General features: G+C 48.7%; 6 non-coding genes across 6 annotated transcripts; 5 read left to right on the top strand and 1 right to left on the bottom strand.

Annotated features, from left to right (window-relative positions):
- Positions 1-9,325: 9,325 nt before the first annotated feature.
- Positions 9,326-9,398, top strand: Trnam-cau (transfer RNA methionine (anticodon CAU)). Its single transcript has one exon. It is a non-coding gene; the product is annotated as a tRNA-Met (tRNA).
- A 330-nt stretch (positions 9,399-9,728) lies between these two features.
- Trnae-uuc (transfer RNA glutamic acid (anticodon UUC)) lies at positions 9,729-9,800 on the top strand. Its single transcript has one exon. It is a non-coding gene; the product is annotated as a tRNA-Glu (tRNA).
- A 444-nt stretch (positions 9,801-10,244) lies between these two features.
- Positions 10,245-10,318, top strand: Trnai-aau (transfer RNA isoleucine (anticodon AAU)). The gene has a single exon. It is a non-coding gene; the product is annotated as a tRNA-Ile (tRNA).
- Positions 10,319-10,909: 591 nt separating this feature from the next.
- On the bottom strand, positions 10,910-10,981 carry Trnag-ucc (transfer RNA glycine (anticodon UCC)). Its single transcript has one exon. It is a non-coding gene; the product is annotated as a tRNA-Gly (tRNA).
- Positions 10,982-17,007: 6,026 nt separating this feature from the next.
- On the top strand, positions 17,008-17,080 carry Trnam-cau (transfer RNA methionine (anticodon CAU)). Its single transcript has one exon. It is a non-coding gene; the product is annotated as a tRNA-Met (tRNA).
- A 6,862-nt stretch (positions 17,081-23,942) lies between these two features.
- Positions 23,943-24,016, top strand: Trnai-aau (transfer RNA isoleucine (anticodon AAU)). Its single transcript has one exon. It is a non-coding gene; the product is annotated as a tRNA-Ile (tRNA).
- The last annotated feature ends 977 nt before the right edge of the window (positions 24,017-24,993 follow it).

The following is a 24,993-nucleotide window of genomic DNA, read 5'->3' on the forward strand; positions in this document are numbered from 1 at the left end:
ATCTCCTCCAGTTCAGCTGACCATGGTGACGGAGAGGCCGCTATGGCCTTCCTCCTAGTAGGTACGGCAGCCTTCACCGCTCGAGTTATTGCTGTAGTCAGTTCTTCAGCTCTTTTGTCTATGTCAATGTCCAAAAGTCCGTCACCTTCTGGTAGTGCAGGAACATCGCACTCCCTGGCAAGTTTCTCCCAGTCGGCTCTTTTATAGTTGTATTGCACCTCCCACCCCATGGCCCAGCGGCTCTCCCTGTTTCCCACACTGAACATGATAAGATTGTGGTCACTGGTGGTGGCGTTCTCTATCACTTCCCATTGCTGAATTAGGTGCGCCGTGTTGGGCGTAGCCAAGGTCACGTCTATGTTTGTGCCTTGGCCACCTCCCGCCGTATAGGTCGGAGGATTTCCAGGTTTATTTACCACCACCAGCTGCATGGCCATGATGGCCTCTTCTGCCTTCTCTCCATTTGGGTCCCTGGTGCCGCTGTACCATAGGGGGGATTTAGCATTTATGTCGGCAGTTATGATTACTTTTCGCCCCCGCAACGCCGTGATGACTGTGGTGAGGTGTGCCAAGTGTCTTTCGATGTCGTCACCATATTGAAAGTACATATTAATGAGAACGATGTTACCAGATGGAGATTGCAGCTCCACGACGTTGCAGTGGCTGGTTGTAAACTGTGTCAAAGTTATGGCTCTCAGAATTTTATTGGTTATTATTATTGCCGATTTTGGGTTATCTCCTCTGCTTATAACTTGCCATGTTGTAGCTGTGAATATTAGTTTCCCATTTAGGGAGTACGGCTCTTGCAGACAGATCAGATCCAGTCTCCTCTCCTCCACTTCCTTACGCAGCTCCTGCATCACCAGTCTGCTGTTATGGGCATTTAGTTGTCCAATGGTGATTTTTGTCATTTAATTTATGGGTAGTATGTATGTATTCTGTCATATGGCCAGGTCTTATTCAGGTCAAGCATAATTCGTCCATTTGTTAGAACTGCTTGTTCGTATATGTCGTCCAAGTCAAATTTTTCCCCGCGTCTTTCAAACAGTTTCTTGAGTAAGTCTCGCAGGGCTCCGAAGTCGGTGGGGAGATTCACTGACTTGAGCTGGATTCTGTCTACGGCCTCCATTACCGAGAAGGTGACTCTCCTACCATTTTCGTGTCCCACCCGGACCACATGTCTTAAGGCAGTGGTCAGGGTAGTCGGCTGCTCTAGTCTCGCTAGTTGCATGGTAAATTCGAGATCTGGATAGACCCTGACTGGGTCGATGGGTGGCAATCTCACGACTGGATCTTTCGTGGCTGGTTCACTGGAACTAGTTATTTTGTTCTCCTGCAGTGGTTGTTTTATGTTACTGTTTTCTTTCGTTGAGATTGCCACCGTCTCTGTTACAGGATGCCATTGCCGTTGATCTTTAGTCGGCGTTGTCCCCCGGCTTTGGGAGGAGGGAGACTTGACTATAAGAGGCTCAGTTTGAGTACCTCTGTCGGTGGTGGTGGATTCTGTTTGAGTACTCACGTCCTTTGTAGTGACTGAGGCGTCGGTGAGCGACCTCAAAAACATCTTAAAGGCACTTGCCCTCATGGCATCCCTCCTCCTTTTGCTCGGGGATATTCTTTTGGTCATCCTGTTTTCTTTGGCTTGTTCAGCCATAGTCTATCCTCGAAATCAACCTTTGCTCCAGGAATCTGTAGGTGGGGCAATTCCGCCCAGTGGCGCCACAAGGTTTTTTGCCCCTTCTTTTGCATGGGATGCAGACAGTTGTCGACTTACAATCTTTACGGACATGTCCGTCCTCGCCACATTTTGAGCAAGCCGACCCCCTGGTACAGTGCCTCAAAACGTGGTCAAGATCTCCGCAATTGTGGCAACGCGGTACCACAAGATAGTCACGTGTGTTTATGGCGTGGAAGCCGAGGTATAGTTTGCCCATTGCAGTAATTTTCTTCCACATTTGAGCAGACACCTCTGCGACGTGGTGAACCACGTCACGATCCCGAGGTCCTGTTTTAAATTTCAATTTAAAGTTTTCTTTAAATTCGTCCTCTGTCGTGTCTTCAAAGTTTTGTGCCCTTATGGTTTCATGTATCTCTTCATTAGTTAATATGGTCGGTACATCATATAGGATGACCAACGGGTTTCTTTTCCTTGGCGGCTCACATTTTACCACCGAGTTTAGCTTAGTATTATTTAGTAGTTTGACTTTGTCCTCTTCAGAGGCCACTTCTACTATTACTGAATTCCTACTTGGTTTGACCCTATTTATCTTGATCTTGTCTTTTACGGGGTTTACAGTGGTCGTAAGTAGCTCCTGTATTTTTCTTACACTAGTGTCTTGGCCAGGTAAGGTCCTTAGGAAGACCGTTGTGTCAGTTCTCTTTGTTATCTTTGCAATAGTGTCTCTAGTCGTCTGTGGTTTTGGTGGCGCTTGTGCGACCACCCCTGCCCAGGTCTTGGCCGGTTGTTTCCTCAATCTTTCATTTTCTTTTTCAAGTTCTCCAACACGGCCCTCGAGCTTGGCGTTTGCTATGGCCCACGCTGCCAGCTCATTTTTAATTGTTGTTAATGCCGCCTGGCTAATTTTACCATTTTTAATGTTTTGTTCAAGGAACAATGTAATTCTGGTATGCCTTTGCAAGACATTTTCCTCATTTGCCTGCCCTGACTCGTCCTGAGGAGCAGGTACAGGCATCAGCGAAGCTCTCGATAGCGCACTCAAATCACTCGTTTCAGGCGTCTCCATATTTAACGAGTGATAAAAAAGAGGTGGGAGCCCGTCTCTTACCCCGGACCGGCTCCTCTGGCATGGGGGGGGGACTGTTGCAGCTCGCCCACCGACCTCGCCCCTAGGTCAAGGGCACTCCAGAGCTGCGGGTTCAACGCGCCGTTGCCAGCGCACTGGTCCCCGTCGAAGGCCTCGTCGTCGACGATTTCACTCGACGCTCCTCGGCAAGTGCACCCCGCACTCCGGAGAGGCGGATGCACCCCTCGCCCTTCGCCGCCTACGAGCCCGAGTTTCCACCGGAAGGCCAAGGACCCACTCCTACTCAGGTGGTGGGTCGGTCCCCCAGTCGTTCGGCGGTCTGGGCCCATCTAACCTGGCCCAGGCGATGTCACCACCTCCTGGGTTTGGCAGAACACGCCCCGGTTACCCAGGGGCGCGGCGAAGCACCCTTGCCGACTCGCGCCGCGATCCCACGCCGACAAACGAGGTCGCCGGCATGCAGAGCACCTGCTGGTCTGTGCCCTGCGAACAGAAAGGGACTGGTGTTCTGTCCCTCGACACAGCTCCCCCTGTGCCACGCACCCTTCGCTTTCGCATCGGGTTGGGTCGCAGCTCTCCCTTTTGTCGCAAGGCAGAATGCCAAGCTTAACATCTGGCACCACGGGAAGGCGGAAAGAGCCACTTGGGAAGGAGAGGCTATGAGAGACGCATCACTTCCCCTGTGAGGACTGCCACGGCACACCCGACTGGAAAGCGATACGCCCCAGTGCGACCGACCGACCGAGCGACCGACGACCGTTGCCTCCGACGAAGACCCGTCCGTCGCGGAACATAGTCACACAACTGTCGGGCAGGAGGAAATGGAGGTTGTCCAGGACCCGCCTACCCCGACCGACCGGGTTGATGACGAAAGGGACGCACGCTCTGTTAATGCTGATGCCGTTCAATCGGAACCGGTGAAGGCAACAGACACTTCTTTACCCCCGCCGCCCCTTCCGGTGCCAACTTCTGCCGATCCTGTCAAGCCTTCAGCGGCAAATAAAACGCAACGTCGCCAGCGGGGCAAGGGTAAACAGGTCAAGGATCCGAACCCAGCCGCCCTCGCGAATCCGCCAGCCACGGAGAGTGGCAGTGAAAGTGAGGCGATGTCACAAGGTTCCTCTCGTAGTAGCAGCCCCGCCAGGACAGAGAAGATTCGAGCACACACTGAACGCTTAAAACAATTTCTCAGTGCTGGGAAGGAACAGGACGTTGCCGCTGCGAAGCGTAAATTAGAACAGGGCAGTGAGCAGTTACCACAGCGCCCGCGCAAACATTCTGTGCCGTCACAGCCGGCCGTAACATCGCGCGGCGGCCGGGCGGAAGCCACCAAGCCGTCGGGCGACGCACGACCACCCCCGCCACCTGACAGTCACAGCCCGTGGTGGCAGCAGGAGGACGAGGGGGGCCAGTAGCCATGCGCGCAGACTCACATCGTTCTAATGAGTCCGCCTACATTGCAATTGACCTAGAAACGCATGTGTCTTGAACTGTGTCCAGTGTATTGTTGTGCCATGTTTTTGTAGCCTTGCTACTAACCGCTACAGTGTTTTAAGACCTATTGCAAATTCCATTTTATGCCAGCTGCCATTCATTTAAGTATACGTCCGGCGTTTTATCACTTCGTTGGTGCTTTATATTGCTCTGTCTTGTCCATCTGCTTCAAATGTCAACGCACCCACACCCATCGAGTGTGTTTTCTGTTTTGACATTAACCGTTGCCGGTATTTCAGCGGTGCAAAAGGTAGCTGCATTTAAAGATGTTTTATATCATGGAAATTTTAGTATTGCCCTTCTTCAAGAAGTGTCTAGTGATGTTTTTAGCTATATTCCAGGCTACGATGCTATTTACACCCTTAATAGTGACAATAACTGTGGCACAGTAAATTTTCTGCACAGTATTGTCCACGAGTTACGAAATGTGTTGCAGTGCTTCTTGACTGTTTTATTGGGGTGCTTAAGGCGCTGCATCTGAGTCTTCCGTTTCTCATTTTCTTGCTAATTCTTGAGTGTCTGTGTTTTAAATGGCCGCCGCTCGTCAACATCTAAAGACCTCAGTTTTATCACTCAATGTCAATCGCATCATAGCTGCGCATAAAATAGCAAGTTTTATAGACTTTTTAACTTTGGGAGGCTATGACGTTGCATTACTCCAAGAAGTCACTGTTAAGCGCTTCCATAACGTCCCTGGTTACGATGTAATCTATAACATTAACGTTGAAGGAACTTGTGGCACCGCTGTTCTTTATAAAACTGTATTGCAACCCTCTAACGTTCAATTTTTACCGAATGGCCGCTTACTTACGTGTACGATCCAGGATGTCACATTTATTAATATATACGCGCCGAGTGGCACTGATCATAAACGTGCTCGTTCTGTTTTTTTTTAATCAAGATGTGGTTCCGTTCTTTGCGTCGACCCGCAATGTAGTAGTTGGCGGCGACTTTAACTGTGTTACTGCTGCAGCCGATCAATTTCCCACGGCTACCAGGTGCCCGAAACTTTCCCAACTAATTGTGACCAATGACTTGATCGATGTTTGGCGTCATTTTCATCCTACCACGACGCAATACACACATTTTTATGCGACAGGTGCCAGCAGAATTGATCGTATTTATGTGTCGCGGCCACTTCAAACCTATCTTCAGAGGGTTGCGGTACATCCCGTCGCTTTTAGTGATCACTGCGGTGTTGTGTGTGACGTGCAATTACTGGCCAATAGGCAGGCGCCACCTTCCCGTATTTGGCAACTCAATACCCGTCATCTCTCTGACGCCGGTTTACGTTGCGAGATTCAGAACGTGTGGCGGCTTTGTTCTGAAAAACGGGGAAATTATGCCACGGTCTTACAATGGTGGGTCGACTTAGCCAAACCACAGTTGCGCAGTGTTGCGATGCGGTATGCAAGGGAGGCGTCGTTTTGGGAGAGGCGCACCATTGCCTTTTATCAGCAGTGCCTCCAAGATGCGCTTGATGCGCCCGTGGCGCCAGATCAAAACTTACGCGCACGTTTGAATAGAATTAAAAGCAAGATACTCCATCATCACCTCCACAAGGCACACGGTGTTCTGATTAGGAGCCGGCCGCAGTGTGACACCATTGACGAAGTGCCAACGCTTTACCACTTGGCACGCGAGAAACGGTTGGCGCGGAGGAAAGACATTACCACCCTCATCACGGCCACGGGTGCTCGTCTCACGGCGAAGCATGAGATCGTTCCCTACGTCTCCGACCACTTTAAGAGACTGTTCGGACAGACTGCTGCCGACGATGTCGCACGTTCCTTTCTATTAGATGAATTGGATACTGTCATCTCTGAATCTGACCGTCAGTCACTGGATGAGATGTTGTCACAGGACGATGTGAAAGACGTCTTGCGTTCGTGTCGTCGGGGGAAGTCTCCAGGTCTAGATGGTCTTCCCATCGAATTTTACCTGGCTTATTGGGATATTTTCGGTGAGACTTTGACGATCATGATAAATGACATTGTTCGTGGTGCTGCTGTCCCTTCGAAGTTCGTTGAAGGGCGTATTGTATTAATTCCGAAGACACCGACAGCATGCCGTGTTGAGGCATTACGCCCTATCACACTTTTAAATGCAGATTATAAACTGGCGGCACGATGCCTCGCAACGAAACTCAGTGTGGTCATGGACAGGATCATCAGTCCCTTTCAGTCGTGTGGTGTGAAACGTCGTAGCATTTTTCACGCTGCGGCTTCATACCGAGACGTGGTCGCGTACGCAGCAATTAATGACCTGTCCGCTGGCATTCTCTCCATCGACTTTGCCAATGCATTCGACCGTATCGGGCACGATTATCTTCTGTCCGTCATGACAAAACTGGGGTTCGGCGGCCACTTTCTCGATGCTATACGGCATCTTTTAACGTCGGCGACGTCAGTAATTGTAATCAATGGTTGGCAGTCGCCGCCCATTCCTATTACAAGATCTGTCAGACAGGGCTGTCCTTTATCAATGCTCCTATTTGTCATTGCGCTCGACCCGTTTTTGCGCGCAGTCGGTCGAATCATTGAAGGTGTCCAGGTCTGTCACGTCTCTCTCAAATGTGCTGCCTATGCTGACGACGTGGGACTTTTCATGGGGCGGGCACATGACTTGGACAGAGTTCGCGATGTTCTGACATTGTACGAACGTGCCTCTGGCGCTGTTTTGAATACGCGGAAAACTGTATTGGTACCACTGGGTCGGCGGGGACTGTCTGCTGAACAGGACTGGTTCCGTGTTGTGCGCACCCACAAAATTTTAGGACTCGACATTGTAGCGTGCCCACAAAAAATGCAAGTTTTAAACTGGAGGCGAATTCTTGGCACTGTGAAGGCCCTATGTCGCAGCCACTCAGGTCGCCGAGTCAACTTACATCAACGTGTGGCTGTCATTAATACATTCATCTTATCGAATGCGTGGTACATCGCCCAACTGCTTAGTGTTCCGAAGCCGGTCGGGAGGGCGATTTCGCAGGCAGTCTACTGGCTGCTGTGGCGGCATGAAATTTTTAAACTCAAGGCTTCGACCTGTGTCATCGACAGGCAGCTGGGCGGCCTCGGGTTCATCGACGTTCCACGCAAATGCGGCGCGCTGCTCGTCCACCGGACAGCCACCCTGCAGTCCGACGACCCGGCAGGAACCACCGCGGCACTCCTGGAGCTCTACCGCCCACACTCTGAAGCGGCGCCCGTCTCTCTCGCGGCCATCCCGTACAAGATGTCCTACATACGGGAGTACTTTTTAACGAGGAGCTACGCTCTGTCAACGGCTACCGACAGACACAGGACCGCCCGCGGACTCTACGTTGCCCTGACTGGACAACCTCCGCGTCATAAACTGGTGCTCCGGAACCCCACAGTGGAATGGGTGAAGGTGTGGGCAAACATCAACAACCCAGTGTTGCCGTCGGACGTGAGTGCGCTCTGGTTTAAAATCGTCAACAACACGCTATCGACGAACCAGCGGCTAGCCGACATTCACCTCCTTCCCTCTGCCGACTGTGGAAGATGTGGTGTTGTGGACACACGGGAACATCGTTTTGAGTGTGCATCGGTGTCGACGGTATGGCGGCTGTGTCAACGAATGGTCGCCCACATTAATAGAACGCCTCCTCACCTTGTGACTGTTCGTCGTGTGATAGTGCCTAACTTCCAAGCTTTCCCGCGGACAAAAAATAACACCACTGTCTGGATATTAGGGCATACGATTTATGCCCTTATCGATATGGCCGTCACTGATACTGTGATTTACCTGGATTATTTGTGGGCCCAGTATATGATACTGAAGGATTGCGTTCAATTTCGCGAACTGTTTGCGAATTTTTTGAAGGCGGCCTTGGATTATGGCTATGAAATGGAACTGCGACAAACACCTTGAACTGCGATTTACCGAGCTGACGCGTTCCACTTTTTATTTATTTTTCATACTTTCATTTGTTTTATTTGTGTTATGGTTGGTGAATTGTGCCACCAACTCACTACGGGTCGTTCTGGTTTCATCTCCAAGAGAGGAGTGTCCCTTTAATTTTGAGGAATTTAATTTGTGCCCGGGACTTCATGGGTATTTTAGACGATACGGCCTGTTTGTGTGGAACATTCATAGTTGCAGGAGTGTTTTTCTCCAGTCTCTTAATTTCTGTTCCCGGACTGTCGCGATTTCATTTTATTACTTTTAGGTGATTTTTATTTCTTTCGTGTGATGCACACTTCGACGTAAACTCTCGTGTTGTGCTGTTTGACACCTGTTTTGTAACAACTCTCTGCTACATCGGAGTGACACGTTCGTCAAGAGGGAGAATATTTTACTTTCAAGCGCAATATGTTTTTAGTTGAAATACGAGCTGAAGAGTTGAACCGGCGGAGGAAGGAAGACCGTCCACGAATTCCGCGATAAAATTACTTTTAGTTCTTCATTTTTCTCTGGCAGAAGACAGCATACCATCTGAGGAGAAGATGATTTTGTTTTAAGTTATTCCTCTGTTCCACGAAGTTAGACAGTCCAGCAAATATAGCGTTGAAGCTCGCCGAAGAAGGCATGTTTTGGTGAGAGCAAGGAGGGCTATAAGGGGAGTTGGGAGGCAAAAAAAAAAAAAAAAAAAATAAAATAAAAAAAAAGTGGTAGAATGCTCGCCTGCCACGCGGGCGGCTCGGGTTCGATTCCCGGCCGATGCATCGTTTTGCTGTTCCCGCGATAATGCTGCCGTGTGGCTTGCGCTCTTGAGATGCACGATCCACAAGAATGTATAGCTGGATTCCCTTGAGAAGAACCGAGAACGCAGCACTCGCGGGTCCCCACTAGGACGCTCGCATCATGTTCTACAGACTAGCGTCGGCCTGGCCTCACAATTTGCTATGTCCAGGTGCCTCCGAGGCACCGAACGTTAACGACAAGGAGTGCTGCCTATCGTTTGCAAAAGCTGCAGCAACACCGCAATCAACTGGGCCGGCAATGCACGTCTAGCAACAGAACACGTTATCCAGGAAGTACAGTGTCTTTACGTCTAACATTGGGTATGGTACTTACCCAGTTTCCAGGAAAAGCGGTTCACCCGTGCCTCGGTAGCGCAGTAGGCAGCGCGTAAGTCTCATAATCTTAAGGTCGTGAGTTCGATCCTCACCCGGGGCATTTAATTTTCTGTGACTGATGGTGATGCTGTTGCTAGGGCACCAACTTATTTCTTGTTTGTTATCCACAACGGTTTCAACGCTTCAGCGGGAAAATGTTTACTCCCTGTTACTGCTACTTACAGCTTCCCTTTCCCTCTTCTCCCAGCACAGCATGAAGCCAAAAGCATTGCTCTGAGACGTTTGAGGTGCGCGCCTTGCCAGTCAGTATGCGCAAAGACGCTCGCAAAGAGAGAAGGGCGCCGACGCGGGACACGACACGAAATGCGACAAGCGACCGTCCGAACCGGCGAAGACACCCCCACATCCGGTGTGGTCTAGTGGCGACACATCCGGTGTGGTCTAGTGGCTAGGATACCTGGCTTTCACCCAGGAGGCCCGGGTTCGATTCCCGGTACCGGAACGGAATTCAGCCGGCACGGTAGCTCAGCGTGTTCGGTCAGAGGGTTAACAGCCCTCTGTAATAAAAAAACTGAGCTAATCGATCAACAACGAACCTAAACGGATGTCTTACGACGTCCGCCCCGAACAGATGCAACGAACAACAGTGAACAAAATGAAATTAAAAAAAAAAAAAAAAAAAAAAAAAAAGTGGCTAGGATACCTGACTTTCACCCAGGAGGCGCGGGTTCGATTCCCGGTACCGGAACGGAATTTTTTCCACACGAACCGTGACAAGTTTGAGCAGACCGAGCTGCCGTTTCCCGTCCTGCTCGCAATATAGCTACTGTTTCGTGACCGTCAGCAGAATATAGACGAGGGAAGCAGACGTCCGACGACCATAGAAATGGTGTACGGCTTCATGCCATACGTTTCCAGCGCAGGGCTGAGCAACTGCATCTGCCGAGGCCCGTTAGCTCAGTTGGTTAGAGCGTCGTGCTAATAACGCGAAGGTCGTGGGTTCGATCCCCCCACGGGCCACTACTCTTTTACTACTACGAAAAGGCAGCGCCGATTTCAGCAGGCGAGTGTGATGACCAAAAGATCATCACCCTGCGTGGAAGTTGACAGAGGATCCGAACCCGACTTGTCGGGAAGCGCTACAGCATTCACTCGGCAATGGCCATAATATGTTGAATACACTGGTTCTCAACCGATAAAGACAAGATGAAAGAAAGTGTCCGATTGCCGATTTGTAACAACTTTGGCCCTTGTCAGTACTTGGGCGGGTGAGCGCATGGGGACACAGGGTACTGTTGGCAGTTTTACTTCCTATTTTTTCTTTCTCCTTTGTTTTCGGAGCTACAACCCGATTCGGTCATGGACACGCCACCGTGAAAGGAAGGGGGAGTGCTGTGTGCCCATCGCCTCGCCTCGCCTCTCCTTACCTCTCTCAGTCGTTTCTCGTGCTTGTCGTTTTGATATAGGCCGATTTGAGAGCGTCAGCTCTCGCGTCAGCTGAGACAAGTCGAGACACACTATAGGCTGGTCTGCAGCGAGTAAGAAGGGGAAAAAAACATTAATTTAAGGGCGCGTGGCGAAAGTACTCATACGCGAAATTAAAAACCCTGTTGCGGTGGCCGGGAATCGAACCCGGATCAACTGCTTGGAAGGCAACTATGCTGACCATTACACCACCACCGCACAAGGAAGCGCCCCGACGCCGTGCTGTGTCGGCTTCCCGCCTGTCGGCAGTGGCCGAAGGTGATCGTACCTGGCAGGCGCATTTCGAGGTAGGCTAGGGGAGAACATCCAGCCGCATTCGGACAGCGTATCCGCGCACGTCGCGCAGAGCTCCGCTGCCGTCGTCGGTTTGTTTACATCGCCGGTACTTTGGCGCTTCGTTGTTCGTGATTTCTGCTTTGAAGATTTGTAAGTAACAAAATGTCGACATTTTCGAGAGCTAACACCGCTCAGTGTGTATTTGATAGAAGTGCTGTCCGCCCTACCGCATTTGAAATATACGCCGGCCGCGGTGGTCTAGCGGTTCAGGCGCTCAGTCCGGAACCGCGCGACTACTATGGTCGCAGGTTCGAATCCTGCCTCGGGCATGGCTGTGTGTGATGTCCTTAGGTTAGTTAGGTTTAAGTAGTTCTAAGTTCTAGGGGACTGATGACAACAGATGTTAAGTCCCATAGTGCTCAGACCCAATTGAACCATTTTTTTGAAATACACGAGTGGTTATTCGAAGACCTAAAGATACCGGAAGAAATCGTAGACACCTTTCAGTTGGACTTTGTTCAGTATTGCTTGTTCTTGAAATTTACCTCTGGGGACGTGTGTGAAAAATTTGTTGCTAAATTTGGTGGCAGTCGACGTTTTAAACATGCAGACGGCAGTATTAGTAATGTGCAAATTGTGGCGTCAGGGTTTGGCATTCGAACTGTCCGTGTTTTTAATGTGCCACCGGAATGCCCTGACCAAATTTTATCTCGTGCCTTGTCTCGGTTTGGTGACGTTCTGAACATTTCAATGGAGAAGTGGTCTAGTGCATACCGTTACAAAGTTGCTAGTGGTGTCCGTAGTGTACGGATGGACCTGAAACAACATATTCCTTCCTATTTTGTAATCGGTGGGGTTCGTGCCCAAGTCTCATATATCGGGCAACCGCCGACATGTGCCGTATGTCATTCCACGGAACATTTGAGGGGTGACTGCCCTCGACGGCGGCCTGTTCAGTTACCGCGCGAAGATGTGGGTGGTGGTGATAAGTTTGTGCCCCTCATGAGTGACATTGTGGCAGGAACATCCTTTACCGGTCCGACCGACCGACCGATCGAGCGCACGACGACCGTTGCTTCCGTCGAAGTCCCGTCCGTCGCGGAACATAGTCACACGACTGCCGGGCAGGAGGAAATGGAGGTTGTCCAGGACCCGCCTACCCCGACCGACCGGGTTGATGACGAAAGGGACATACGCCCTGTTACTACTGCTGCCGTTCAATCGGAATCGGTGGAGGCAACAGACGCTTCTTTACCCCCGCCGTCCCTCCCGGTACCAACTTCTGCCGATACTGTAACGCCTTCAGCGGAAAGTAAAAAGCAACGTCACCAGCGGGGCAAGGGTAAACAGGTCAAGGATCAGAACCCGGCCGCCCTCGCGAATCCGCCAGCCACGGAGAGTGGCAGTGAAAGTGAGGCAATGTCACAGGGTTCCTCCCGTAGTAGCAGCCCCGCCAGGACAGAGAAGATTCGAGCACACTCTGAACGGTTGAAACAATTTCTCAGTGCTGGGAAGGAACAGGACGTTGCCGCTGCGAAGCGTAAATTAGAACAGGGCAGTGAGCAGTTACCACAGCGCCCGCGCAAACATTCTGTGCCGTCACAGCCGGCCGTAACATCGCGCGGCGGCCGGGCGGAAGCCACCAAGCCGTCGGGCGACGCACGACCACCCCCGCCACCTGACAGTCAAAGCCCGTGGTGGCAGCAGCAGGAGGACGAGGGGGGCCAGTAGACACGCTCGCAGATCCATATCGTTGTCATGAGTCCACCTACATTGCACTTGACCTATAAACGAATGTGTCTTGAACTGTGTCCAGTGTATTGTTGTGCCATGTTTTTGTAGACTTGCTACTAACCACTACCGTGTTTTAAGACCTATTGAACTTTCCGTTTTATGCCAGCTGCCATTCATTTAAGTATACGTCCGGCGTTTTTTCACTTCGTTGGTGCTTTTAATATTGCTCTGTCTTGCCCATCTGCTTAAAATGTCAACACACCCACACCCATCGAGTGTGTTTTCTGTTTTGACATTAAACGTTGCCGGTATCTCAGCGGTGCACAAGGTAGCTGCATTTAAAGATGTTTTATATCATGGAAATTTTAGTATTGCCCTTCTTCAAGAAGTGTCTAGTGATGTTTTTAGCAATATTCCAGGCTACGATGCTATTTACAACCTGAATAGTGACAATAACTGTGGCACAGCAATGGAAATTAAATACCGGGTATCTGGGTGCCGAAGGGCTCCGTGCGGAGGTGCGTGTAGCGTGGCAGCAGTGTTTAGCGAAATTCCACAATTACGGGTCCTGCATCGAGTGGTGGGTGGCGCACGCCAAACCGATTTTGCGGAAGGCGGCGCAATTATATAGTCGTGAAGCGAGTTACTGGCACAGGCGTACGTTGGCATTTTATCAGCAGTGCTTACAGGATGCTATCAATTCACCTGCTGGCCCCGACGCAAACGTTAGACTCCGTCTGAGCAAAATTAAAGCCAGGATTTTGCGGTTGCACCGGGAAAGGTCGAACGGCTTAATGATTCGGAGCCGTCCCTTGTGCCACATCGATGACGAGGAGCCATCGCTCTATCATCTTGCCCGGGAGAAGCAACAGGCTCGCAAAAAGTATATTGCTGCGTTGGAAACTGATGCGGGGATTGTCTTATCGCAGCGGCACGAAATTGTACGCCATGTCGCCGGCTATTATACTTCGCTTTTTCACGACGCTACCGCAGACGGCGAGGCCACGCGGCTTTTATTACAAGACTTAGTTGACCGCTTGTCCGAACATGACCGTGAAGAGCTGGTTGCAGAGGTGTCGAGCCAGGAAGTATTACAGATATTGAAAGCCAGTACAACGGGCAAGTCGCCGGGACCCGACGGTCTTCCTACGGAATTTTATATTACTTTCTGGGATATTGTAGGGGACAAGTTCACGGTGGTGGTGAACGAAGTGCTTCGCGGCATTGCCATCCCGAGTCAGTTTCTCGATGGGCACATTGTTCTTATCCCCAAAAAACGGGGTACGTGCCGTGTCACTGATCTGAGGCCAATTACGCTGTTAAATGCTGATCACAAGCTGGCGGCCAGATGTGTTGCAGCGAAGATGCAGGTAGTCATGGACAACGTCATCTGTCCGTATCAATCCTGCGGCGTTAAGAGGCGGACCATTTTCAATGCGGCATCTACCTATCGTGACGTCATCGCTTACTCCGCCGTCCACCGACTTTCAGCAGCTGTCCTTTCTGTGGACTTTGCCAATGCTTTTGACAGGATGAGCCACGATTATTTGCTGCAAGTTATGGAAAGGATGGGCTTTGGCTTCCGCTTCATTCGCGTGATTCGCCATTTCCTGACAGGGGCCCGTTCGGTGGTGACCATTAATGGATGGCGAACGCCACCTATAGTTCTTAGTAGATCGGTGCGACAGGGCTGCCCCTTATCTATGTACCTTTTTGTAATTGCTTTGGACCCACTGTTGCGTGCGCTAGACCGCACGATAGGCGGCGTGGATATTCATCGTGCCTCAGTGAAGTGTCTCGCTTATGCTGATGACGTAGGTGTTTTTATAGGCGACGACAACGATTTTCATCAACTCCGGCCCTTACTGGGGTGGTATGAATGTGCGTCGGGTGCCCTGATTAATCCGAGGAAGACTGTACTGATTCCTTTAGGAAATTGCGAAGTGGATCCCGATCAGACTTGGTTTCGGGTAGCCCGTACTCATACGATCTTGGGCCTTGATGTTACCGCTAATCCTCAGCAGATGCGGGCGCGCACCTGGCGCCGGCTGCTCAATCATGTCAAAGGCCTCTGTAAGACTTACGCCAGCCGACGCCTCACCCTCCTCCAGAAGGTCGACCTAATTAACAGCGCCGTGTATTCCAAGGCCTGGTACGTGGCACAACTCCTGGACGTTCCGCGACCCCTCGCCCGATCATTTTCGCAGGCCGCGTACTGGCTCCTGTGGCGCCACGAAATCTTCAAGGTTCGGGCGGCAACGTGCGTCCTCGACACCACCTTCGGGGGCCTCGGCCTCGTCGATTTTTCCCGGAAGTGTTCGGCGCTGCTGGTGCACCGCATGGCCGCCCTGCAATTTGACAGCCCGGATGGAACGGCGGCGGCCATGCTCGTCGCTTACCGGCCACCCTCCGAGAGCGCACCGGTGTCCGTGGCGGGCATCCCGTATCAACTCGGCTACGTCAGAGCTTACTACCTGCAGCGGAGCTACGTACTGGAAACGGCGCTGGACAGGAACCGGAATGTTCGCCGACTGTATGCGGCAATGGTGGGGCGGCCACCCCCTCACAAGTTCGCTCTTCGCTTCCCCGCGACCAACTGGCGGCAAGTGTGGCTTAATGTTCATCACTCCGTGTTGCCCTCCGGCGTTCGGTCCCAGTGGTATAAACTGGTTAACAATATGGTGGCCACAAACCAACGTCTCTCGGACATCCGCCTGCTGCCGTCTGCCAACTGTGGTGCTTGCGGCGTTCCGGACACACGGGAGCATCGCTTTCAATGTCGCCTTGTGTCGGCCGTCTGGGAACTGTGTAGGGTCATGGTGGCTCTGATCAACAGGACGACACCCTCACACGTGACTGTCAATGATGTTCTTGCGCCAGGGTTCAAACCGTTCCCTCGCGCGAAGCACAATACAATGGTGTGGCTCCTAGGCCACACGGTCTTTGCTATTCTGGACTCCCAAGTTAAGGACGTGTATACTTATTTCGCGTACTTGTGGGATGCACATTCCCATGTACGGCGACTGAAGCATTACAACGAGCTTTTTGCCAATTTTCTACGTGCGGCGTTACAACATGGTTACACGAAGACGTTCATTCATTGATACACGGAAAACTCTATTGAAGACTGAACAGGCTATCTCTTATTGTTCATTTTTCATTGATCTTTGTTTGAATTTGACCCGATGGTTTGGATGCGTCTGTGCAGATATTATGCGCTACAGAAGAACAAGATTTGTTTTCTTTCTTTTATTTGACTTACAGCAGTGATGCATCTCGTTTTTCACGTGGCAGTGACAATATTATTTTACTTTCCTTTTCCTACCTTCTTCTTATGGATTTCGGAGTGCGTTTTTAGTTTGTCTTCTCCACGCGCATCCTTTACTCCAAGGATAGACATGGAAATTTATTGTGTGTGTTTTTCTTTTTTTTATCAAGAAGAACTCTCCTACGACTTTTAGTTACTCGTCGTCTGTGGCATCGTTTAGGGTGGATATTTTCTTTTGACATTTTCATCGTTTAAAGAGGAACATTGCCTTTTATTGTGCGTTCCATTGATGGACAGCAGATTTGAATTTGTGGAAGAATTTTCTTTTCTTTATTGATTTTCACACCATGATCCACGAGAGAAGCCGTCAGCGACGAGCATCTACCACAACAGATGATAGCGTTGAAGCTCGCCGATGAAGGCATATTTTGGTGAGAGCAAGGAGGGCTATAAGGGGAGTTGGGAGGCCCTAAAAAAAAAAAAAAGAAAAAAAAAAGAAAAAAAACAAGTGGTAGAATGCTCGCCTGCTACGCGGGCGGCCCGGGTTCGATTCTCGGCCGATGCATCGTTTTGCTGTTCCCGCGATAATGCTGCCGTGCTGCTTGCGCTCTTGAGATGCACGATCCACAAGAATGTATAGCTGGATTCCCTTGAGAAGAACCGAGAACGCAGCACTCGCGGGTCCCCACTAGGACGCTCGCATCATGTTCTACAGACTAGCGTCGGCCTGGCCTCACAATTTGCTATGTCCAGGTGCCTCCGAGGCACTGAACGTTAACGACAAGGAGTGCTGCCTATCGTTTGCAAAAGCTGCAGCAACACCGCAATCAACTGGGCCGGCAATGCACGTCTAGCAACAGAACACGTTATCCAGGAAGTACAGTGTCTTTACGTCTAACATTGGGTATGGTACTTACCCAGTTTCCAGGAAAAGCGGTTCACCCGTGCCTCGGTAGCGCAGTAGGCAGCGCGTAAGTCTCATAATCTTAAGGTCGTGAGTTCTATCCTCACCTGGGGCATTTAATTTTCTGTGACTGATGGTGATGCTGTTGCTAGGGCACCAACTTATTTCTTGTTTGTTATCCACAACGGTTTCAACGCTTCAGCGGGAAAATGTTTACTCCCTGTTACTGCTACTTACAGCTTCCCTTTCCCTCTTCTCCCAGCACAGCATGAAGCCAAAAGCATTGCTCTGAGACGTTTGAGGTGCGCGCCTTGCCAGTCAGTATGCGCAAAGACGCTCGCAAAGAGAGAAGGGCGCCGACGCGGGACACGACACGAAATGCGACAAGCGACCGTCCGAACCGGCGAAGACACCCCCACATCCGGTGTGGTCTAGTGGCTAGGATACCATTTCCGGCTTTAGCCGTCGCCGCGGTCGGACGTGCTTGTTGTTTGCTCCGCACACGTTTGCGCTATCGCCGGTGTTTTGTGTTTACCTACAGCTGTCTGTGCATTTTCGTAGTATTATTGCATTTGGTGGTCCTGATAATTGTTTTTGAAGTGTTATTGTCTGTTCTCCGTTTCGTTCTTCGTCGCGATTTTGGTTTTTACCGGAAGTTCGTTGGCACAGAAGACCATGTCTGACACCGTCAGGAAGAATACGTTAGTCTTCTCTTTCGAGAAGGAAACCCGGCCGGTCCAACCCACTGCACTGGAGATCCATGACTGGCTCACAGAGGTAATCTGTATCAATTCTGACTCTGTTCACACCACGTAGTTAGATGCTGAAATATACTGTGTTTATGTTAAATTTCTGAACTCCGTGACTGTCGATAAGTTACTTGCAAAATGGGGTAATTCTGTTGAATTTGTTCATCGAGATGTTTCAAAAAGTAATGTTTCTGTACGAAAAGCTGATATCATGTACACCAATGTGAGGATTTCTTGAATGTTCCTATCGAAGCTGACAATCAGTTGATCAAAGACGCTCTATCTAAATATGGGGAAGTTAAATCTATCTATAACGAAAGATGGTCGAAGCTGTACAAGATACAGTGTTATAATGGCATTAGGTCCGTCGAAATGGAGGTGAAAGCCAATATTCTGTCCCATATATCTGTTGCAGGTCATAAAGCACATGTTGTTTATTCTGGACAGGAGCGTACGTGTAATATTTGTAACGAGATAGGTCATTTCAGACAAGATTGTCCACGCCGTGTTTTTGTCCTCCGGAATAATCTAACACAGCGTCAAAAACTGACCCTTAGCGACGTCCTACCAAGCAGCGACTCCCCTCCTGCTAATGACAGTGGTGCAGGTACTTCTACAATGCCCGCTATAACTAACACAGAGTTCCCACCTCTGAAAGTAATAACAAGTCACCCTTCTGTTCCCGAATGCGATCTTCAGACTAAGAAACGACCGTTGGAAGCGACTGATGACGGCTCGGACGGCGAGTCCTCCCGCAATTCCCCCTCCACCCGCAAACAGAAGCAGTGTGACGCAGATGTGTTAGAGGAAACAGACAGTACATGTATGGACGTGACGACAGCGGCAAAGGCAACCCAACCGCTGTCGGCGGCCGCACAGGAACCAACAGACCACGGAGACGAAGCAGTAACGGTTGTCGCGGCGACGGACGAGCCGCACTCCGAACCCCATGAGGTGGCGGAGCAGAACCGCATTCACGAACTCACCGACCCCCAACCAACCGATTCAGTCAGTGCCCTGGAGTTAGTGCCGGAAGGACAAGGAAGTGGAAGTCATAGACAGGACACTGTTGAGGCAGCTTCGGTCTCAACGGTGGTGAAGATAGACAACGCGAAGGACGGCGCGTTGAACCAAGATGTCCAAAGACGTAGACTCAAACCGCAACCTAATCTCAAAGCTTCCCGTAAGCAAAGCAAACAACAACCTGGACAAGATGACGCAACGGCCAAGAATGTCCTGTATGAAATTATTACGGAAAAACCTAAGGATGTACCTTCAAGTAACATTAGTGATGGAAAGCCCCTCTGCAAAACTAAAACCCGAGAACTTAGGAATACTCCACCAAACTGAGGATCACAATTCAAAAAAAAACAAAAAAGGAAAAAAAAATATCGTTGAGCCGCTTTATGTTCTAATTGTACTATTGTCTTAGTCATTTTTCGGAGGAACAAAAAGCAGTGGTTCACGTATTTTCCATACTCATAGGTATTTCTCTGTAGATTATTCTTGTAGGAGCTTGTTGAAGTGGAATAGTTTATCCCTTCTAGAAGCGGCACAGCTCCCTGTTTTTATCATTATTTTACTATTTTTTTATTCCTTTATGTACATTTTTATGTAAACTAAATGTCCCAGGCGTATACACTTGCAACTATCAATATTAACAGGATTACATCGGCGACTAAAATTGCAGCGCTCAAAGAGTACCTATATGAGTCAGGGACGGACATTGTTTTCCTACAAGAAGTTGTACTCACTAACCTTACAGTGCCAGGATATTTGTCTATTTTAAATGTCTCGCTTGACACTAACATAGGGACAGCAATTTTAGTCAGGGAGGGGATCCCTGTCACAGATATTGAAAGATTGGTCTCCGGCAGAGCGATAGGTATAAAAGTCTTTGGTTTTACACTTATCAATCTGTATGCCCCTTCCGGCACATCCAATAGTATGGAAAGAGCACAGTTCTTTAAAGAAGAGATCATTTATTTATTGCGGAAAAACCCAAAGCATCTTATAATCGGCGGTGATTTTAATTGTGTGATCAATAAAAAAGACCAGGTTCCAAATTTTAATAACTGCAATGAACTGAAGCGTTTTGTCACTGTTTTACAGCTTAAAGATGCTTGGGAAATAACGTATCCCACATTTGTGGCTTTCACATATATCGGTCCTCAATCACGAAGTAGAATTGACAGACTCTACATATCGCAAAGTCTAGTCAGCTCCTTCATTAAAGCGGAGACGACTCCTGTCTACTTTTCTGATCATAGTGCCATGCTTGCTACCGTCAGCCTTACTGCGCAACCTACTCGTCGTTTCAGAAGTCAATGGCACCTTAACATGTCACTGATGCAGGAAGACAGACTAGAAGAAAGTTTGACAGAAGCGTGGGCCATGTGCCTCCGCTCCGTAAACAGGCATGTCTCAGTACTAGACTGGTGGTGCAACAGGGCCAAGCCTAAACTGCGAAAAGTTCTCATTCATTATGGTGCACAACGATCGAAAGACTTGAAAAATTCCATAGAATTTTATTACACCATGCTGAGAAATCTATATGAGCAGGCAGACACTTCCAACATCCGTCTGGCAGATATCAAGCGAACCAAGGCCAAATTGCTCACCATTAAAAGACAGCAGATGGAGGGTCTGAAAATAAAATCAAAGGCTAAAACAGTCGTGGAGGATGAACATGCTTCCTTGTACCATCTACTGAGGCACGAAAGAAATAGGAGACGCACCTTCATCGATGGACTTCAGTCTGAAAATGGCGAGACACTCATGACTCAGAGAGACATTGTCAATGCAGTGCACAAGTATTACGAAGACCTATACTCAGTCAGTCCGGTATGTGAAGAGTCCTTCGATGGGTAGGTACCTTAGTACCATAGCTCCTCAGGTGTCGGACGAGGAAAACGAAAACCTTCTCGTCGAGTATACTAACGAAGAAATCTACAGAACCATCTGCAAGTCTCCTTTGAAGAAATCACCGGGACCGGATGGTTTGCCTGTTGAATTTTATATACGATACTGGCCTTTGATTGGTGACATGTTTACCCGAATGACGAACGAGGTACTTCAGGGACAACAGATACCTTCTGTTTTTAAAGAGGGCACAATAGTACTCATTCCAAAAAATACTGCAAAAACAAACCTTAATAACTTTCGTCCTATCTCTCTGTTAAACTCTGATTATAAAATCATCGGCAGAATTATAAACAACAGACTCTCACAGCTCGCTACAAAGATAGTAAGCTCACACCAGTCATGTGTTCCTAATAGGAGTATTTTTAAAAGCATACCTGAATATAGAGATGTAATTGCCATCACTGCTGTGACCAACATAAAATGCGCTATCATGTTTATTGACTTCCAGAAAGCTTTTGATCGTGTGGATCATAGATTCCTTCATGCCACACTGAAGAAAATAGGTTTTAATGAGCGCGTCCTAAGTGTGATTAGAAATATCGCAACAGGAATCAGCGCTTGTATATCAGTCAACAGCCAGAGGACAAAGCAGATCCAGATCAGGCGTGGCGTGCCTCAAGGAAGCCCCCTCTCAATGCTCCTCTTCGTGCTGTCTTTAGAGCCGTTTCTCCGCAGTGTTCATGTCAGCCTGACTGGCCTCACATTATCTGGTCACCAAACTGTTATAAACGCCTATGCCGATGATGTCGGCGTCGTACTGTGAAATGCCGAAGATATTTCGAAATTGGAAATACTAATTAAGAAGTACTGTAGCGTCTCCGGAGCGAGTGTCAACGCAAACAAAAGCAAACTTTTAAACCTACGGGGTTTCCAACACACCACATTAGCCTGGGCCACAAACGTCACCCAGTGCAAAGCGCTGGGAATAACGCTGACGCCTTGTCCATTGAAAATTGCAGCTATCAATTGGAGAAATACGTCAGGACAAATTCTTGGAACAACAAGAGAAAACCTCTCCCGTAATATGAACCAGGTTCAGAGGGTACTTTTCATTAACAACTGCCTCCTCTCCAAAGGTTACTTTACAGCGCAGATCTTCCCGTTACCAAAAATGATTGGAAAACAGATAATGTCTACCATTGCCAGTTATCTGTGGAGAGGTGAAATATTCCGAGTAGATGCAACAACAGCGACCTTAGATCCCAGGAATGGAGGTTTAGGTTTAGTTGACATTAGAAATAAGGCGTCTGCACTTTTTATAAAAAGGACCGCCACTATCCTTAGCGACCACGCTGACAGCATTACAACTAAATTATTTGAAGTTGTCAGGCCTGCAAGTCTACAGCCAGCGGTGAATGTGCAAAAAATAAATAACCGGCTCCAGTACGTTCGAGTATATTTCGTGGAACTCAGCTATCTTGGCAGTGCCATAATCAACTCACGACGGATCACGGCCCGCGATATTCTGTGTCATCGAAGGAAAATGGAGGGGAGAAACAAATTAGAAAGCAAATACCCACATTTTGACTGGGACGCCATATGGGAAAATATTCATATGCGTGGTCTTCCATCCGACGTCAAATCAACGTGGTATAAAACAGTGAATGGGATCATCAGCACTAATGAAAGGCTACATGCAATCGGCATTAGCGAAACGAATCTATGTCTCAAATGCAAACTGATCGATACGTTAGTGCACAGATTAACGTGCGGTCGGAATCTACAAATCTGTAATTGGATTAGAGAACAACTTGCGTTTCTTACGAGGTCTTCGGTAGAAAATTTTCCCCCTGTGACATTCCTCAGGCCTCAGACTCGCTATTTTCCCGCAGCAAAAAACAACTCCGTCCACTGGTTAATGGGACACTATGTGAATTACCTAATTAATCACCTGAGAACTGACAATTCCATTGAGTTTTACGTGAACTTGAAGTTTGCTTTTTATAGAGCTCTGAAATATAAAGATCACAAGAAGAACTACGGCAATATGCTAAAAATAGTATTTGAGCGACTGGGCATTGGTTGACACGCAGCTGAGATAAACACAAATCATTTCATTAAGCGAATGGACGCTTGTTTCTAAAAACCAGGAAAAAAAATTACAATTTTACAGCTTCATACTACCATCAATTATACTCTGCTAACACAGAACGCTATTTGTTCATTCCACAGCAGAAGCCGAAAAGAAAATTAAAAAGAAAAAAAGAAAAAAAAATAAGAAAAAAAACAACCAAAAATCAGCATCGCAGGGTACAGATAAGTTTTTTTTACGATTTTATTACTAACATGGAAGTCTCATTTCTTTAAATGGAAGAGGATTTTTCTTCTTTTTGTTTTATTATTATTCTACGTATCAAGAAGACAACAAGGCTATGGCAATAGTGCCTTACCATAATATTTATTTTTTGCATTCAATGAAGTTTCTTCTCTTACAAGAAAAAAAGAAAGCGAAAATAAAACAAACAAATTAATACAACAAAAAAAAAAACTAGAACAAGAGCAAACAAATATACACGTTCAGCATCCATTGCTTCATGCATTACTTTTCTGTTACAAAGAGGCATGTTTTTTGTTGTCAAGAAGCAGTGGGAATAAGGAAAAAATTTATATATAAAATAAATAAATACCACACACGCTACAAGCTATCAGCTTCAATTGCTAATGCCTCAACATGAACTAAATTTTTTGTCTAAAATGAAGGATCAATCGGTTCAGGAGTACGATGAACACAAAGCATAGCTTGCATACTCAGTCAAGAATATTATAATGAAGCAACTCAGCAACGGGACTGGGGGGAGACATCACGGCCAGGCCACAAGTCTCAGACCCCTGCCCGTTTTGCCTCCACCTGCCTCATGCTGCTAAGCTTCTATTCTCCTTTAAAAAATCATGTAAGAAAAATGGTGCAAAAGAATAAAAAAGACAAAAAAAGTGGTTAAGGAAAAAAAAGGGCCTAATGGATAAGGCATCGGCCTCCTAAACTGGGGATTGAAAAAAAATGGATAAGGCAAAAAAAAAGATGGGGGGGGCGGGAGGGGTTAAGGAAAAAAAAAAAGGAAACCTGGCTTCACCCAGGAGGCCCGGGTTCGATTCCCGGTACCGGAACGGAATTTTTTCCACACGAATCGTGACAAGTTTGAGCTGACCGAGCTGCCGTTTCCCGTCCTGCTCGCAATATAGCTACTGTTTCGTGACCGTCCGCAGAATATAGACGAGGGAAGCAGACGTCCGACGACCATAGAAATGGTGTACGGCTTCATGCCATACGTTTCCAGCGTAGGGCTGAGCAACTGCATCTGTCGAGGCCCGTTAGCTCAGTTGGTTAGAGCGTCGTGCTAATAACGCGAAGGTCGTGGGTTCGATCCCCCCACGGGCCACTAGTCTTTTACTACTACGAAAAGGCAGCGCCGATTTCAGCAGGCGAGTGTGATGACCAAAAGATCATCACCCTGCGTGGAAGTTGACAGAGGATCCGAACCCGACTTGTCGGGAAGCGCTACAGCATTCACTCGGCAATGGCCATAATATGTTGAATACACTGGTTCTCAACCGATAAAGACAAGATGAAAGAAAATGTCCGATTGCCGATTTGTAACAACTTTGGCCCTTTCAGTACTTGGGCGGGTGAGCGCATGGGGACACAGGGTACTGTTGGCAGTTTTACTTCCTATTTTTTCTTTCTCCTTTGTTTTCGGAGCTACAACCCGATTCGGTCATGGACACGCCTCCGTGAAAGGAAGGGGGAGTGCTGTGTGCCCATCGCCTCGCCTCTCCTTACCTCTCTCAGTCGTTTCTCGTGCTTGTCGTTTTGATATAGGCCGATTTGAGAGCGTCAGATCTCGCGTCAGTCGAGACAAGTCGACACACTTTAGGCTGGTATGCAGCGAGTAAGAGGGGGAAAAAAACATTAATTTAAGGGCGCGTGGCGAAAGTACTCATACGCGAAATTAAAAAGCCTGTTGCGGTGGCCGGGAATCGAACCCGGATCAACTACTTGGAAGGCAACTATTGCTAACCATTACACCACCACCACACAAGCGAGCGCCACGACGTGCGTTGTGTCGGCTTCCCGCCTGTCGGCAGCGGCCGAAGGTGATGGTACCTGGCAGGCGCATTTCGAGGTAGCCTTGGGTAGCACATCCAGACGCATTCGGACAGCGTATCCGCGCACATCGCGCGGAGCAGCGGAGCGGTTGCGACTTTGTTTCCATAGCGGGGCGGCGCTCAGCGAGTGTTTCGAGGTCCACGTGTTCAAGTTTCTTCAACGTGAGTACCATGTCGACAATTACTAGAGGAAACACTGCACAGTTTGTGTTCGATAGAAATGCTTTGCGGCCCACCGCTTTTGAAATCC

This window comes from Schistocerca nitens, unplaced genomic scaffold (assembly GCF_023898315.1).
Source record: "Schistocerca nitens isolate TAMUIC-IGC-003100 unplaced genomic scaffold, iqSchNite1.1 HiC_scaffold_118, whole genome shotgun sequence".
NCBI lineage: Eukaryota > Metazoa > Arthropoda > Insecta > Orthoptera > Acrididae > Schistocerca > Schistocerca nitens.